Below are 9552 nucleotides of genomic sequence, written 5' to 3'. Positions count from 1 at the left end.
CCATACTCAACCTAAATTTTGGTTTCATAGATTAGAATCTACTATTTAAAGATACCTAAGTCAATCTTAAGACTCCTCTTTTAATAAGATAGATTTAGTCGGTGGCCAATTACACCTAAACAAAAAAGATTGGTGACGACTCCTCTAATCCATGTCTGATGATAGGTCATAGATCTATACGTTATGACAATTTGGTGACTCCCCTGGGGATATCAAGAGTCAGGCCAGTAAATGATTTCTTATTATCTAAACCTTGTTTAATAAATTTAGGATTATTTTTTTTATTTACTTTTTCTTTATACCTGCTTAGTTATTCATTTATTTATTGTATATATCTATCATTCATTTGCATGAGCATAACATAAGCTCTCCACCCGAGCTCTACCTTTAGGAAGGAGTGAAGTACCTACGCTCTTGTGAGATTTCATGTTTTCGTATAGGCTTGCGAAACACTCCTAGTCAAATTGAACCCTTTTCGCTTGTAGCTTATGATAGGCGAGGATGAAGGTGCCTTACTAGCCTGTGATAGACTATGATGTAAAGAACAATTTGGAAACCTTTTAAAGGTAATCCAAACTGCATATAATTAACTTTAAGAGCCTAACCATAGATAGGGCCATGTCCACCCACCATTTATAGCTAACTGAAATCTAGGGTCATGTTGTTTTACTTGCTTTATAGTGTTTATTCTTTATTTTTTATTGAGGTGACTAACCAATTTTCTTGTCTTCTTTTTATTTATTTTCTTCTTCTGCATATTCATAAACATATATGCAGATTGTATATTATGCTTACTAACTTTTTTTTATGCATGCATTTATTCTCGTGCATAATCTGAAGGCTTTATAAACATCATTTTAAATTGGCACATTATGGGAAATCAAGGTTCAAGGATAGCTCAACACCACTACTACACTTGAGCTAGAGCCAAAATAATGGAGCAAGATAATGCAAGTCATCTCGAAATGATAAAAAAGGCCCATGAGATACTTGAAGGAAAATTAAGCAAGATTTTGAAAGCTTTGAAAAAAATAAATAGAAGAAAAGCAGTAGAAGAAGACATCTCACATAAAGATACTGAACCACTATATCCTTCGGGTTTTGCTTAGCATCAGGCCCAAACCATTCTCAGCTTTCAGCAACAACAAACCATATTCCCAAATTACAATTAAGGGAATATTCAGAGCTATACCAATCTTGTCTTCATTGAAAAAGCAGATAGGCCCACCCAATTTCCCAAAATGGATGAGACCAAAAAAGAAGTGAAGTTACAGACAGCTATATCCCCTAAAGACTTTAAGATCGATCAAGCTACAAGCATGATTGAAAAAAGATTATGGACTATAAAAGGCATTGATTTTTATGGATCTATGGATGCTGCCAATCTTTGTTTAGTTTCAGATGTTATGATTCTTCCAAAATTTAAAGTACTAGAATTCAAGCAATGTAACGATACTAAGTGCCCCATTACACATATCATAATGTATTATTGTAAGATGACAGTTCACACTAGCAATGAGAAGTTGTTCAAGCATGTGTTTCAAGATAGCTTGATCAGGTTTGCTGCAAGATGGTATATCCAATTAGATAGGACTCGCATTAAGTCATGAAAAGATTTGACTAAATCTTTCATCAACCAATACCATCACATCATAGATATGGCTTTTGATCACCTTTCGCTGCAAAGAATGGAGAAGAAAACATTTGAATCTTTTAAAGAGTATGCCCAAAGGTGGTGAGATATTGCTATTCAAGTACAACCTCTCTTAATAGAAAAAAATGATACTGCTATTTGTAAGCATTCTAAAGTCGCCATACTATGAGAAGATAACAGGGAATGCAACTAAAACTTTTGTCGACATGGTGAGGGGAAATCATAAAAAATGCAATCAAGAGTGGTAAACTAAAAGAAAAAAGATCATCTGCTATTAAAAAAATGCCCAAGAAAAAAAAAAGTGAGACTTAAGTTGTGAGTTTTAATAGGCAGCAATCCAGAAACTACTCTCAGCCAATCTATCTTATATATCATTGTCCTGCAAGTAATGCTTATGCTATACTCTACTAGTCAACTCTAGGATTTTCTTATCCATCTACATCTAGGCCCTCTGTTCGTCTAACTATCCTAACAAGTGGTGTGCGAGAATCACAAAATCAAAAATAGCCCACATTTGATCCTATTCCTATAAGCTATATAGATTTGTACTAAAAGCTTTACAAGAACCATTTGATTGCTCTCGTTCTTGGCAAACAACTTAAACTTCCTTATCCCAAATGGTATAACTCCACTGCTCACTGTGACTACCATTTTGGGGTGATGGGCCATTCTACTAAAAATTGTATCCCTTTGAAACATATGGTGCAAAGATTGATTAAGAAAGGGCTAATAAATTTTGATACTAGTGAAAACACAGCATCTAATGTCAATGGTAACCTGTCACCTAATCGGCAAAGGGCATAATTTTAGGAAGGATGATTGGAACTGTTTATCATCTTAGACTTTTTGAGAATGTGGATCTTTTTTTATGTACTTGAATTTCATCTTATTTGTTATTATTTTAATAAAGTGACGTGTTTGATGAATTTTCATGATATTCTTATTTTGTGTAAACCCTATTATTCACTTTATCATACCTTTTTTCTATATCCATTCTTTAATTCTAAATAATGAATGTTCAAACAGTTATGTTAATAATTCAAGATTCAACTTTGAAAATACCATTTGATTAAGATTGTTGGTCCATAGAGACTGCTAAATAAAAGGATAAGTTTGTAAAAGAATTTTAAAAGTGACGCAACACATGATCTTTGCTTATTCACAAGTTTACTCTTAGTCAATAAAGATTCCCTATTGAAAGTATTCATCTTCGAAATAAGAAATTGCTATCTTTCTTCTACCCTTAAAAAAAAGTAAAATCATTATTTGCTACCCCATTTGAGCCTATTGAAATTTTTTTTCAAAGAACCCTAACCAAGGATCACCACCATACCAAGGGGTAAAGGTCGAGAAGTTTGTTTACCTTTTGTAATTTTAGGGACAAAGTCCTTTTGTGCTCAAGTTTCTTGAAAAATGATGTAAAAAAAAAAAAAAAAAAGCAAAGAAAATGAAAAGACTTTGTTAGGGCAAAATTGCCAATGTACTCCATTTGAAAAATGATCCTTGGTTTGATTACCCTTCAAATACAATTTGGGCCTGTTTCATTCATTTCTTTCATAACCCTTTACCTTAGCCTACGTTACGTCCTTTAAAAGTTCATTTTAATCAAACGTGAATACGTGATTTGAATAATCATGGTTTAATTAAGGTAGATTTGTTATCAAATTGAAACTTTGATAAAAGTATCGCTAATAGATATAAAGGAAATGAAAAGAAAAAGGAGAACAAGGTGTTAAAAAAAGGCAAAAAAAAGAGAAAAAAAGAAGACTTAAATTGAAAACCTAAAAAGGCAATTTACGTAAAAATGAAAACTTGAAAAAATAACTTCATGTAAAGATCCCAAGAATGAGGATGATGATTAACCCAAAGATTAAAGATATGTGTTTTTAAAAAATGATTATGAATTTGAGTTCAAAATTATCTAAACAATCTTTATTTTGAATGTTAACATCCTATTTGAATAAATCACAACATTTTTCCCTTGTTCACCCTTGAGTTATTCTTGACCCTACCTTTTATTCTTTCAATAATAAAGACCCATTTTTTTTATCCTTCACCAAATGAAAATTCTTTGAGTGAATCAAAGAAATGTATCATGTCTATCACTAATTTGAATGATGACAAATAAATGAATGATATTTTTCATAGAGTTTTCCAATTTTTAAAAGAAATCCAAGATGAGACGAGTGAAATAAGCCTAAAAAGATGCCTTAAAAAAAACAAAGGAGCAAACAAGGTGACCCAAGGATGAATCCAATGATAGATTGTTGACACGACATGTGAGTTGTGATCAAATAAGAAAAAAGACATGGATTAGCTGACAAAATTTGCTTTGAGATTATTAATACTAAGAAGCTAAGAAAAACTAATGGAGTCTTAAGAACTTTGTTACCACAATTGAAATTTCATGATATCAGCATTATATACATCCTAGATAGGACATGCCTCTACAGTGTCGCATTATCACTTATCACTCATTCCAATCTTGACTTAGTCCAGATCATTTTCTTGACTCGTAGCATCATTTCGGTCGTAACATCATCTTGATCATTCATCTTCAAATTTGACTTAGTCTTGATTGCTTTCAGACTTACGGCATTGTCTTGGTCATTCATCTAAAACTTTGACTCAGTCTTGGTCACTTTTAAACTCACGACATTGTCTCGATCATTCATCTTTGAGCTCGACTCAATCTTGGTCATTTTCAAACTCGCGATATCATCCTGGTCATTCATCTTCGACCTTGACTTAGTCTTAGTCGCTTTCAAACTCGTAGTATCATCCTGATTATTCATCTTGGATTTTAACTCAATTTTGGCCGCTTTCAAACTCACAACATCATCCCGATTATTCATCTTCAACCTCGACTCGATTTTGATCGCTTCCTAACTCGCAACATCATCCCGATCACTCATCTTCGACCTTGACTTGGTCTTGGTCATTTTTAGATTCGCAACATCATCCTGGTCATTCAATTTTTATCTAGACTTGGTCTTGGTCGCTTTTAAACTTGTGACATCATCCTAGTTATCTGATCTTGGCTCAGTCTATATCATTTTTTTGACTCGCGACTTCATCCCAATCATTCATTTTTTACCTCGACTCAATCCTGGTCACTTTATTTTTTGACTTGCAATTTGGTCCTAGTCATTCGATCACAGATTAATCTAAATCATTTTCTTGACTTTTCGATCTTGGCTTAAGTCCAAATCATCTTCCCAACTTTTTGACTTCGATCATTTTTCCAGCTTATGGCTTAGTCCTAGTCATTTTAATTTATTGCTTTGACTTTTGGAACAAAGTGGGTGTCTAGGTCTTTGCATCATCCCTGTTTAACAGAGATGTGCAAAGAGAGACAGCTATAGACACCCATATATGTTCGGGATCAATCAAAGTCTACTATTTTTATATTATCGTATACTATATTATATTGTACATATTATTATATTATATTATTATTACTATTATATTATAATATATTATATTAGTATATTACATTACTATTATTAGTATTATATTTTATATATATATATTTATTATTATTATTATTATTATTATTATTATTTTCCATTTTTCTTTCTTTTTGATTAGCGATCCAATAAACTGAAAATTGGAATTGAATTCACACAGTTAAAGGTTTTAACTCATTTTCAGTTTTAATCCAAAAAATTAGCAAGGAATTAGCTAGAAATCATACTCAGACATAACCAACCCAAGCTTGAATTTTGGGACTGGATTCTGCCCAATCCTTAAATTGATTGAGGACTGCTTATAAATTGAACAACAAAATTCCAAGGAAGTCAAGGTTGATTTTTGAGAGAAATAGTTGATTTTTGGGGAAATAGTGGATTTTGATAACACGATGAAAGTTGAGAAAATTTTAGTTGACATTTGGGCAGTAAGGCTTTGGATTTTGATTTGGAAAATTTTTAGGAATACTAGGGATTCTGAATTTAGATCTAGGTTTCTGGGGTTTAGTTTTAGGTTTTTGGAGTTGGGATTGAAGTTTTGAAAAGGTTTGGAAGAAATCCGAAAAAATTTGGAAATTTTTGGGATTTTTTGGAAAAAACTGGATTTTGGGGAAAAACACTTGAAGTTTTCGGTTGAATTTTCTAGCAAAGTTGAATTTTTTGATGTGATTCCGACAAGATTTTTAAGAAATTGATGGTTTTTCAATTTTCGGTTAAATTTTTTGGTGACTTTCCTAGAAATCGATGAGTTTTTTTAGTTTTCGGTTGAATCTTCAACGGGTTCTTGAGGAATTTTTAGAGAGAAGTCAGAACTTCACGGTTTAGAGAAAGAGAGGATAATGGCTTTTGAAGTAAAAAACATTGAAAAGTGCCTTTTATAGTAGTATAAAATGGTGTCATTTTGGATAACTCTGGATCAGTGCACTGACACTTGCGCTGACTTGCGCTTTGACCAGACCTGATCGCAGGTTTCCCTTTTTATTTTATTTGTATTTTTTGATTTTATTTTATTTTAAGTCTATCATATTTATTTTTAAATTTTTTATTATTTTACTGATTTTATTTTATTTGAGAAATTTTACTGTTTTGAAAAAATTCATTATGTTGCTTTATTTTTTTAAATAAATAAGTTTTAAAAATATATATAAATAAATAAAACAAAAATAAAAATCTTTTCTAATAAGTTTAAAAGACAAATTAATAAAAAGAATAAATAAAAATTTTTAAATAAAAATCCTTACAAAATAAATTCATTAATTTTACCAAATTATTGGAGAATTTTCATGGATTTAATTTTTAAAATGAAATCCACCAAACTATTGAGAAATTTCATAAATCAATTTTCTTTCAAAAAAAAATAATAATGAGAGAAAAATGAAAAAATAATTTTCATCCTCTAAACTATTGGAGGATTGCTTCAAATTAAGTCCCACCAAACTAATGAAAAACTTGATGAAATTTTCAAAATTTTTTTTCTCCAAATCTTTTTACAATAAAATCTCACCAAACTATTGGGAGATCTACTTCAAAGTAAGTCCTACCAAATTGTTGGGAGATTTTACTACTTTTCTAGAATAAAATAAATAAATCCGATGATGGAGCCTCTTTAGAGTGGGTATAAGTCTCCATGAATACTCTTGATGTAAGAAAATTATCTTAAATTGCTACCAAACTATTAGGACAATTTTAAGATTAATTTTCAATATTAAACATTGTGGTAAAGCATAAACATTTTTGAGCTTGGATAATTTGAAATTTAATTGGTACCATCCTTTGGATGGGCATTATAGGGGTGCTATAACCTTTTTCACGCGTAACCATACTCTCGAACTTAAACTTTGATTTCGTAGATCAAAATCTACTATTTAAAAATATCTAAGTCAATCTTGGGACTCCTTTTTAAATAAGATAGATTTAATTATGTAACTAATCATACTTAAACAAAAAAAATTGATGACGACTCCTTTAATCTGTCTAGTGATAGATGCATGGATCTATAATTTATGACAATTATCAGTGTCAATGAAAGCTAGCCCAAATTTTGCAGTTTGAGAGCCTAGCTAGAAAGGACAACATGCGGGGCATTTGATGCATGGGTGGTGGTTTCAATAATACGAACAACATCGTCTTTGAAGTTGAAGATGACACAAAAAGATATGTAACGGATAAAACCCAGGTGTCTTAATCAAGTTAGACCGTCACTAGCTAGTGATTGAAGTGAAATCAATCCAAAGTACAAAGAAAAAAAAAAAAAGAAAACACCAAGTTTCTGAAATGCATTAGAAAGAAAACTTTGAGTGGTCAAATGTTGTTTCCATTTATGGAATTTAGAATGATCGATTGGTCACTTTGATCAACTTGGTACAATGAATTTTGCCCCCGCATGTTTGCTAGTTACATATGTGTCAATTCCTGGCTCCTCGACATTGATTGGAAAAGCAAGTTTTGGTGTTTATCCCTTGTGCACCCCCCCCCCCTTGCAATATCGAGTTTGAGTCGCACATTTGATTGGCCTTTTTGTTCAACAATATTTTACTAAATTTTGTTTTTGTATGTGCGGTGAAACTGACATATATATTAAAATTCTCGAGCATAAAAAATTTACTTCCATTTTACAAATGTGTACAGCTATACGTATTAAAAATTTATGTATCTATTTGTGTTCGACAATGCATTGTATTACTAGCAACAAGATTAAGCTGAGAAATGTAATTATTTTTTTTATAAAAAAGACCGTAATGTGGAGATATAAAAAAAAATTACAAATTTTAAATTTGTTAAATATCATTTTTTTTTTTTAAGAGTGATTCATAAACCAATTAGATTAAGTTTGAATTTGTTGAAAATTACACAGATTATATTTGATTAAATATTGTTCTCAAAATCAAACAAAATTCTTCACAACAGCATGAAAGAACAGATTTTTAGCACATCATGGGTTTCATGTTCCTAAATCCAATATTGTAATAAAGGAACAAATTCCTTCATTCAAAATTTTTTTTAATATCTACAAATTAAGATAGGAGTTAAAGAGTATAAACTTGTCCAGGGGTCAGATTATCCATTTGAATCAGAAAGTCTTCCTGAAATTTAGAAGGATTTGGAAAAAAAATTTAGATTCATTAAATTGATTTCAATTTGAAATTTAGGCATTGAAAAAGGACCGAGCTTTAGACATAAAGTTTAAGGTTAAACTAGAACCTGAAATTTAGAAGGATTTAGAAAAAAAATTTAGATTCATTAAATTGATTTCAATTTGAATTTTAAGCTTGTTTGAAAAAGGACCGAGCTTTGGACATAAAGTTTAAGGTTAAACTAGAACCTGAAATTTAGAAGGATTTAGAAAAAAAAAAAATTTAGATTCATTAAATTGATTTCAATTTGAATTTTAGGCTTGTTTGAAAAAGGACCGAGCTTTGGACATAAAGTTTTTAAACTAGAATAGCTATTATATTTTTTAATTTATATTTATATTACATAAAAAATATATATAATTAAATAATATTTATGTATAAATTAATATTTTATGCCTATATATATTAGTCAAATTTAAACACCAAATTAAATTGATAAAAGTTTTTTTAGGTTTTATTTTGTTAATTATTTATTTTATCATATTAATATTTATTATCACATTTATTTTTATTTTTTTTTAATTTAAAATATAGGAAGTTAGATGGATTTGAATAAAGTGTTCTAAAAATAGGTCAAACCTGAATAACAAAATAAAATTCATATTTTGGATCAAATCCAACGCAAACGGACTTAAAAATTATTAATACCATATCTAGATGGATCCGAATTTAACTTGACCCAAGACCATATATGCAAAAGCGAGACAATAACATAATATGGAGGTCCTTTTTGAACTCATTATGTCATGATTTATGATAAATATATAATGTATTAAGTTCTAGGTTGCGCTCTTCACTTTTGAAAATTCTTAACGAATTACATGATACACAAGGTGCAAAACCCATTGAAAACTCCAAAATAAAGGGGAAAAGTATTAACAATTGGAAGAATATATAGCTCCACACGAGTCAAGGCCGTTAGATTTCGATAAAGTTTTTAAAATATTACAGTTTTTAAAATATAATTTAATTAATTTGATTATAAAATATATTTAAATTTTTAAAATTTTAATATTTTTTAACCTACCAAATTTGAATTTTATATAGAATTTTTAAGAACGAATTATTCCCATCCAAACCTCAAAAGGCTAAAATTTCCTTATCTTGTAACTGTATATTAAAGCTAAAAAGTATACTACCACATCAAGCACAATTCTCTAGTTTTTTCAATATTTTATTTATGGCTTTTTTACATACTTGTACCATTGTAGAATTACAAGAATTCTTTTATATGCTATTGGTTAATTATTTATTGGGTTTCTCCAATCCTACACCATATTACTACGTGGAGGTG

The sequence above is a fragment of the Durio zibethinus genome, chromosome 28 (assembly GCF_047325235.1).
Source record: "Durio zibethinus cultivar Kanyao isolate XHJ-2024 chromosome 28, ASM4732523v1, whole genome shotgun sequence".
Classification (NCBI taxonomy): Eukaryota; Viridiplantae; Streptophyta; class Magnoliopsida; order Malvales; family Malvaceae; genus Durio; species Durio zibethinus.
Note: the sequence above shows the minus strand (reverse complement) of the source record.